This window comes from Lepus europaeus, unplaced genomic scaffold, assembly GCF_033115175.1.
Source record: "Lepus europaeus isolate LE1 unplaced genomic scaffold, mLepTim1.pri SCAFFOLD_3_1, whole genome shotgun sequence".
Classification (NCBI taxonomy): domain Eukaryota; kingdom Metazoa; phylum Chordata; class Mammalia; order Lagomorpha; family Leporidae; genus Lepus; species Lepus europaeus.
In genome coordinates this window covers 14,217,629-14,226,859 of record NW_026909276.1, presented here as the reverse complement: position 1 = coordinate 14,226,859, position 9,231 = coordinate 14,217,629, and positions in this window count along the sequence as shown.

Here is a 9,231-nt window from a genome sequence, read left to right as displayed (position 1 = left end):
CAACTGGTAACACATGTTCTGGCCTTCAGTTACCAAGCCTCTGCCTACCATCTGCCTATTTTCACTTCAGACAATGGTGTATTTTCTGGGCTCTGTTACCTTTGAGATCTGACCTTAACCCAGTGGTTCCTACCTGACATGGGCATGGCACCCACAAATGATGTAGGTGGTTCTATTGTGTACCTACAGCTTTTTTCACATTGTTTTGTGCTTATCTATGTCCTAGTAATCTGTCCACCAGGACTGTAAGTGCCTTTAGGGTAAGCATTATATTCACATCATTCATGTTGTATCAGTTATACCCAGGAGACTATCAGACTTAATGCAGACAAGTCATCCCTGTCTCCCTCCCTCCTCTGCTCTTCATGTCCATAATGCTAGATGCCCCACCCCTCTGTTTGCTCAGCTCCCTCCATCATGAGACCCTCACACACCATGCTCCTCTACCCATTCTGACCCCATGTGCTCTTCAGTTTCAGTGGCTCCAAAAAGAAAGATATAGCAACTGAGTGAGACTTAGTTGCACCCATGAAGCCAAGCTACTGTGCTCCATTATCACTAAATGAATTGTGGATGTTGGCCTTGAATGCTCTGACTGTGTTGTTCAGTTCTTATGGTTCCATGACAACTGAGAGAATGGCGGTCTCCCAGAAATTAAAATACAATGCTTGCTTGCATATCACATTCAGTTAGGGGCCACAGAGCTCTGCAGCACTGTTTGGAGCCTTTTACACTTATTCACTGTTCACATCTATTGCTTTCTTCTTCTCTTTGCCATCCACTCTCACCAGAGTAGCCAAGACAGAGTGAGTTTATTTAAGAGCCATTGTGCTGAGCCAGTGGCAGGACTCCACTTGTCCCTTATTGTTATATATTAACGTTAGCTGTCGCAAAACACACCGGACACTGGAGTAAGGGAAAGGGTTTACAGGGAAACACCTTACAGACCGGAGTAAAGGGGTGGTGAAGGAAAAAGAGAGAAGGAGACTATAAGAGAGAGAGACAGAGAGGAGGGAGAAGAGAGATGAGAGGAGCTCTTGAGAGCATGTGTTCAGGAACAGGCCCTTTTAAAACTTTGCTGAGGGCAGGCAGGGAAGCAGGAGCAGTAAATCCCATTAGGATGGGGGTGGAGCCTGGCTCAGGTAGCTGGGCCAAGTGGCCACCTGGCTAAAACTGCACCAGTTTCCTAACAGTTATGTGTATTTTGGCTATTCGGGGAAGCTTTTTTTAATTTTCTGCTTCATTGTGCTTTTTGTACCTGAGGTTGGTGGACACATGAACTGTGAATTAGTGACATATTCCAAATTTGGCTTTGAATTATACAATTCTGTGGGTGTTTGAGTTTAAGATGCTGAGTTATAATATCAGTGCAAATATGTTTCTTGCCCTCATGAAATTTTCAATTTGGCAAGGAAGAGGAATTTAAGGAAAGATATTGCCTGACACAGTAAATACTAGTGTGAAGTCAATGGATAAAAAAATTTAAGCATTCCTAATCCAGCAGCAACCCTAATCCCATGAACTAAAATTGACAGAAGTAATCATAAACATAGAACTCCATGTCATCCAGTTATTTATTTACATCCATAGTTAAAAATAAAAAATTAAAAAAACACATTTGCCTAAGAGTGCATAATATTTGTATGCTATCTTGATATTAAACTGAAGGACTCAAAGCTGGCGGGGTCCTGGGTAGCACCCTGGGGACTCAGAAATTCAGACTCCGGACACCAGCGATGCAAACACAAGAGGCGGTTTATTTACGTTTTGTGCAAAATGGACCCCTCCCTCCTGAGAGAGTGAGGTACTGGACGTGGGTTACAGGCAGTATTTAAAGGCAAAAACCACAAAATCATCTTAAGCAAGTGAATACAAAGGGGAAGGGGGTTTTTGTTTACAGTAATTTCACTTATCTTCGTATACAGCAGTTTTACTTATCTCAGTACACATCAGTTTTACTTATCTTAACCATTGCACAAGGGGAGTTTCCAAACTGGTATTCCCTGTTATCTGCTAAGTTGCAGTTTCCCAGAAACTGACCTTTCTTGAAACTATCTAACTGACCTTTCTTGAAACTTCCTTGTTTTTCAGCAGGTTAGACTCTGGTAAATTTTCACAATTTTCACAAGTCTTTCATTCCCCCCTTTTTGTTTTTGTGCAAATTTTAATCCTAAAATTTACAGGCTAGATTCTGCCGTTTTTAGCACCTGGTACTGTTGTGTTATAACCAGAGACTGAACGGTTAAAAGGCGTTCATGAACAAACTGCATCAGCTAATTAAAAATACAAGGACCCACAGATAATGTAACAAGCAAACCAGCAATAGGGCCTAGAAGTGGTAGCAAGTAAGGAAGCAGTCCATTGAATCCTGTCCACAGGGGGTTTTCAGTCATGGCATGCCGGGCGATGCTCCAGATCGTCTTGGAGAGTTTTTATTTTATCGCGAACAATGCCGGACTTGTTAGCATAAAAACAGCACTTCTCCTGCAAAGCCAAACAAATACCTCCTTGTTCAGTGGCAAGCAAGTCTAAGCCCCTACGGTTTTTGTAAGACCACTTCCGCTAGGGAATCGATTTGATCTTGGAGGTCCTGAAGGGTGGAGGATAGGGATTGTACATCATTAATAAGTTGTTGGGACAAATCTCTATAGTTTTGGACCGCAACTCCTAGTCCTGCGGATCCTGTAGCCATAGCTGTGGAAATTTTCAACGTAGCCAATATAGGAATGAATTGTACAGCTCATTTTTGTCTTCCTGCAATATAATCGAAGGAAGGAATCGGGACAGGGGTATTTCCACTAATAATGTCTATATTGGGCAGAAGCATAGCATACGCACAGCTACCAGTCCAATTTGCCGGTAAAATGGTATAGGCCATATTAATGTTAAAGGAATCATTTTTAGGAGGCTTATAAAGGCAAGTAATATTTTCCATTGGGACAGGAAGGACAGGGAAAGGCTGTGCGGGAGGGCAATTAACGGAGCTATTAAACCCAAGGGTATCATTAAGCGGCAGAAAAATAGCAAGAGGGAGGGGAGGTCCCTGGCGTAAGCAGAGCCAGCAGTTTCCTGCAATGCCTGGGGCAGAGAGATTAAGTCACTTTCTCTGGAATGAACTTTAGCCAGGGGATGGTATTGAAGGGAAGGGTAAAGGCTCTCGAATAACAGTAAAACAGATCCTAATTAAACTATTACAGTTGTCTCAAGTATTACACAGTTTTAAAAAGTCTTATCTTTAAGGGATTTTGTGTGCGTTGCAATTTCCACGTTTCCGGTTGTGTCAGGGTCTGATCCTCTGTTGGGGACTCTGGAGTTGCCCTCTTGACGTGTGCGGTGTGCACCCAGGCAGCTATGCCATCCACCTTGACCGCTGTGGGGGTTGTTAAAAGTACGGTGAAGGGTCCTTTCCAGCAAGGTACGAGGCTTTTCACCTGATGTCTCCTCAGGTGACCTGGTCCCCGATCTGGAAGGTGTGTGGAGTTCCCATGTTCTGGGGCTGATAGATTGCTGCTAATGGCTTCCAGACATACTCCTGGACTAGTTGCAAAGCGCGCAGCCGCATCTGCAAGCCAGGGGAGGTAGCATAGGAATCAATGCTGGGACCCAACAGATCGGCAATGGGTGGGGGCCCCCCATACAGGATCTCATAGGGCGTCAAGCCAAAGGCTGAGGGGGTGTTTCGAACCCGGAACAGCACCATAGGTAACAATTTGACCCAGTCCCTAGTGCCAGTCTCCATGACCAGTTTTGTTAAAATTTTCTTAAGAGTTTTATTTATTCTTTTTACCTGACCCGAGCTCTGTGGTCTATAAGCACAATGTAACTTTTACTCTATTCCCAACACCTGTACCACCATCTGACTTACCCTATAAACACAATGCAACTTTCACTCTATTTCCAACACCTGTGCCACCATCTGACTTACCCGGGAGACGAAAGCCAGCCCGTTGTCTGACCCCAGTACCTTTGGTAGTCCAAATTGGGGGAATATTTCTTTTAGGATTTTCTTGACTACTACCAGCGTGGTTTCTTTCTTGGTCGGGAAGGCTTCTGTCCATACTGAGAAGGTGTCTACAAATACTAGAAGATATTTAACTCCATACCTGCTGGGGCAAATCTCTGTAAAATCTACCTCCCAGTTTACACCAGGTCGTGCCCCTCTGATCCTGGCCCCCTCTGGGAGTTTGAGGTGCTTGGGGTTTACTTTAGCACAGGGCACACAGGCCTCAATAATTTGCCGAAGGAGAGTGTCCAGTCCAATGATGAAATACCCTTGTCCATCTTGCATTAGGAGAGTCCTTTATGGCCAATAGTTAGCTAGTCGAGGCTGCCTCTTTAGCCACTTTGTCTGCGAGCCGATTGCCCTCCTCCACGGGACCCCCTCCTTTCTGATGCCCCAAGCAGTGGATGATACTAAGTTCTCGCAGCAGGTGCAGGGCCTTTAGGAGGTTTAAAATTTCCCATTTGTTTTTAATGTCCTTTCCCGTGGAGGTCAGGAGCCCCCTTCGCCTATAGATTTCCCCATGGACATGGGCAGTGGCAAAAGCGTACCTGCTGTCCATGTAGATGTTCACCTGCTTTCCCTTGGCTGTGTGGAGTGCTTGGGTCAGAGTGATCAGCTCTGCCTGCTGAGTGGGGGTTCCGGGGGCAGAGCAGAAGCCCAGACTACTGACCTTGTTCGGCCGTCCACCACCGCTGCCCCGGCTCTTCTCTCGCCGTCTTGCAGGAGGCTGCTCCTGTCGGTATACCAGGTATGGTCCACATTTGGTAGGGGAATGTCGATCAGGTCGGCTCGAGTCCCGTGGATTTTGGCAAGGACTTGATGGCAGTCATGCACCACCGGATCCCCTTACTAGTCTTCATTCTCCAGAGATAGTACAGGAATGGATCTCGGACGAGCTTGTTTCTTTGGGCACTCTTTTGCCCAGCGCGCATTGTTCTCAGTCAAGACAGGGCCTTTGCTGGTCTCCCGGGTCCCTTTCTGACCTGGTCCTCCCTTGCTCTGCTTTGGAAACTATGGTGGCCAGGATCCTAGTCAGTTCCTTCCCTCTACACTTTTCCCTCTGTTTTTCCTTTCAATCCTGCTCCCGCCTTAGCCTGTCTTCCCTTTCCTCGGGCGTTTCTTGTTTGTTGAAAATCTTTTCTGCTTCCTTTACTAAATCAGGCAATGTATACCCCTGAAGCCCCTCCAGCCTCTGAAGGTGCACCCCGATGTCAGGGTGCCGACTGTCCAATAAAGGACATGATGACCTCGGCTTGCCGGTCTGGGGCCAGAGGGTCGAAGGGGGTGTACATCCTGTACCCTTCCATCAGTCTTTCTAAAAATCCTGCTGGGGTTTCCTTGCTTTCCTGCACAATGGCCCTAACCTTTGTCAGATTCGTGGGGCACCTCCCCGCTCACCTCAAGCCGGTCAGGAGAGTCTGGCAGTAGAGTCTGAGTCTTTCCCTTCCTGCCACGGTGTTAAAGTCCCAGTTGGGCCTAGTCAAGGGGAAATCCTCATCTATCTCATTTGGAAGCTGCGTGGGTCGCCTGTCATTTCCTGGCACATTTTTGCGGGCTTCCAAATAAACCCTCTGCCTTTCTTTAGTGGTTAGTAAAGTCTGCAAGAGCTGCTGGCAATCATCCCAGGTAGGCTGATGTGTTAGTAAAATAGACTCTATGAGTCCGGTAAGGGCTTGTGGATCCTGTGAAAAAGAGGGGTTATGTGTTTTCCAATTATACAGGTCAGAGGCAGAAAATGGCCAATATTGTATCTGTCCAGCTACCGTCCTCAGGGGAAAAGCCTGGGAAGACCATTCCCCACACCCTCTCCCCTCTTTCCCTACGCAACTGCAATCGGCTGCTTGGGGGTGATGAGAATGGGTCAGCGGGAGTGGGAGTTGTTCCTTCCTCAGACTCCGTGGTAGAGTCTGGCGGCGGGTGCCTTGCCGCTTGACGTCCATAGGGAGGAGGAGGGTCCAGCATCAGGAGGTCCCCCTGGCTGTCCGGCAGCACGGGGGGGGGCTCTGAGGCTTCTGTTCTCTCAGCTCCTGTAAGGGATACAAGGTAGAGACGGCAGGAAAGGTAGGGGGCGGCGCCAGCACAGTTGGGGCGGGGACGGGAGTCATCGGGACAACCGAAGGAGGGGGCAGCGATTTATGTCCTTCTTGTCCTGCAAGAAGGGTGAAGCCCAATAGGGCGGCTCCGATATCAGGTCCTCCCATACTGTAACATAGGGTACCTGATCCGGGTGTTCTTCTTGACCAGGTTTGCAGATTCGATCTTTCACCTGCAGGATGAGACTATGGGAAAAAGACTCGTTAGAAGGCCATCCTACGTTGAAAGTAGGCCACTCCGAGGAACACAGTGTCACCCACTTTCACCTCCTCACTTCCACGGGCTAGTTATAAGCCTGTTCCTGCACCTCCTTCCAACGTCCTAGAGTCAAACTCAAGGGGGTGGTTAATCTCTGTCCCATAGTCTCAAAAGGAAAAAGTCAGGGAAGGGAAAATAAAAAAAAAAAAAACACAGACACACAAAGAACAAATGACACAACATGTACAATCACGGAACGACAAAACAGAAAACTCAAATATTCAGACGGGAGCAGCCCTCTGGCCAGGCTCTCCCTGGGAGCAGCCCTCTGGCCAGGCTCTCCCTGGGAAGGAGCGAGACCCTTGTCTCCTCCTTCCTCCAAACCACCACAGGAGCGTCCTCCAGGGTGAGGACTGGGGGCCAGAAGGCACGTCTGCCATCTCACCGGTCACTTTTACCAAAATGCTCGAGCTTCCAGAGTAACAGATGGGAGCAGCCGTCTGGCCAGGCTCTCCCTGGGAAGGAGACACATACACATACATACACACACAACAGAAAATAGGCGCCTGGCTCACCGATCCTCTGACGGGTCCTGGAGCGCAGAAGTTCTGGGGCCAATCTCAGTGGGACCTCCAAATGAAGGACCCAAAGCTGGCGGGGTCCTGGGTAGCACCCTGGGGACCCAGAAATTCAGACTCCGGACACCAGCGATGCAAACACAAGAGGCGGTTTATTTACGTTTTGTGCAAAATGGACCCCTCCCTACTGAGAGAGTGAGGTACTGGACGTGGGTTACAGGCAGTATTTAAAGGCAAAAACCACAAAATCATCTTAAGCAAGTGAATACAAAGGGGAATGGGGTTTTTGTTTACAGTAATTTCACTTATCTTCGTATACAGCAGTTTTACTTATCTCAGTACACATCAGTTTTACTTATCTTAACCATTGCACAAGGGGAGTTTCCAAACTGGTATTCCCTGTTATCTGCTAAGTTGCAGTTTCCCAGAAACTGACCTTTCTTGAAACTTTCTAACTGACCTTTCTTGAAACTTCCTTGTTTTTCAGCAGGTTAGACTCTGGTAAATTTTCACAATTTTCACAAGTCCTTCAAAACCTAAGAAAAAAGGACCATGGACTAATAGCAATTTTGAATCTCCTTCCTTTATTAGACAAATTATAATCCTTTGTGGTCCTTACAGTGTAGATTATTGTTGTAGGTATTCTTCCTCTCTCTCACATTTTTATTTCCAGATGAGAAATCTGAAGTTTTACAACCTGAGCCAAAAGACAAAAAAAAAAAAAAAGAGTTCTTAAACCAGTATTAGATTTTAGTTGGCCTTTAACCTAGACCTTTTTTTTTAAGTTTTTTTTTTTTTTGACAGGCAGAGTGGAAGTGAGAGAGACACAGAGAAAGGTCTTCCTTTTCTATTGGTCCAAAGACCTGGGCCATCCTCCACTGCACTCCCGGGCCACAGCAGAGAGCTGAACTGGAAGAGGAGCAACTGGGATAGAATCCAGCACTCTGACCGGGACTAGAACCCGGGGTGCTGGTGCCACAGGCAGAGGATTAGCCTATTGAGCCAGGGCGCTGGCCTAACCTAGACCTTTTAATAATATCACCATGCAGAAATTTTGAACTGTTTGCATCTCAGTTTCCTCTTTGTAATCTCCTGATAATACTATCTCCAGAATTAATATAATGTATAAATGATATGATGTTAGGCCTTTCATCCCCTAACCTTGCTCCTAGAAGATACTCAGCAATGCTAGTTCTGAATCCAGTTCCCTTGTTTGTTTCTGTACCTGGTGAATTAAAAGATGGTGTAAAATGATTTGAAAAGAAATATAATATCAATAAAACACAAAAATTTTATTCTCAAATCTAGATGATAAACTATGCTTTCCACAGCTCTGCTAAAAGTTATATTGTATTCATAATCATTTATTATTTGAGTGAAGTTTCCAGAGACAGCAAGTACGACTTTTCTGGAAGAAGACAGAGTCCATGAAATAGTCAGAGTTTGGGTTTCAGTTAGCAGTAGTGGATGTCACTCTTTAAGAATTTTGTTCAGGAAAGGAAGAACACCAACTAACTGATCCTTAAGATTTGGGGTGCGGAGGAAGGGAAGGAGGGATAAAAACAAAAGCAAATACCCTCTGATTTCCAGCCTGTCTCCAGTAGCCCCAGACTGAAACTGGGGAGGGCCAACTGGTCTCTCTAGAGATATGCTGGCCTGGACTCCATTTCCCAGAGATGGTAGGTGCCCTGAGGTATTCCTTGTTCTGAAAGCCTTTGCATGTGAATGTGGGAGAATTTGCACTTGCAAGGGCCTGCCCTTGAGGCTTTGAACTGGGAACAGAAAGGGCATTCACTGATCAGAGTCAGCCTGGAGAGGGCACGCTGCTCCTCCTCCCGTTTTCACTGCCTCTCTTGTTCCTCACATGCAATATCTGGGAGTTTGCCAGCATACACCTAGATCCTGCCACCCACTGCTACTGTGCCTCTTCATCTGCCACCTGTGGGTCTCATGTGTGGGGCCCTTTTCTGTCCCACACTCCGCTTTGCTCCTCGTGTGTCCTAAAGAAAGGGGACGTGCCTCTGGGACTTTCCACGGCAAGTATGGAAAACAGGAAGTGAGGGAATGCATGTATGGGAGAGGGCTGGGTGGGAGGGCAGCTGGCTGCTGGCCGCTCCCTTGCTTCTCAGTAATCCTGGCAGGTGTCCATGGCGAGAGCAGGGCTAAGACCTGGGCTACCTTGTCTTACACTGCTGCTTCCCAGGCTCCCAGGGCACAAGCAATATGGCGGGCTACCTTGCCCAAACTTTCCTTGATGTGTTTTATTTAGTGGTTACAAGAGACAGAGCACCGTTCAGATAAACTGCACAAGCAGGGCAGGCAAGAGGACAACGAGGGGAGGCAGTGAAACTTCCATTT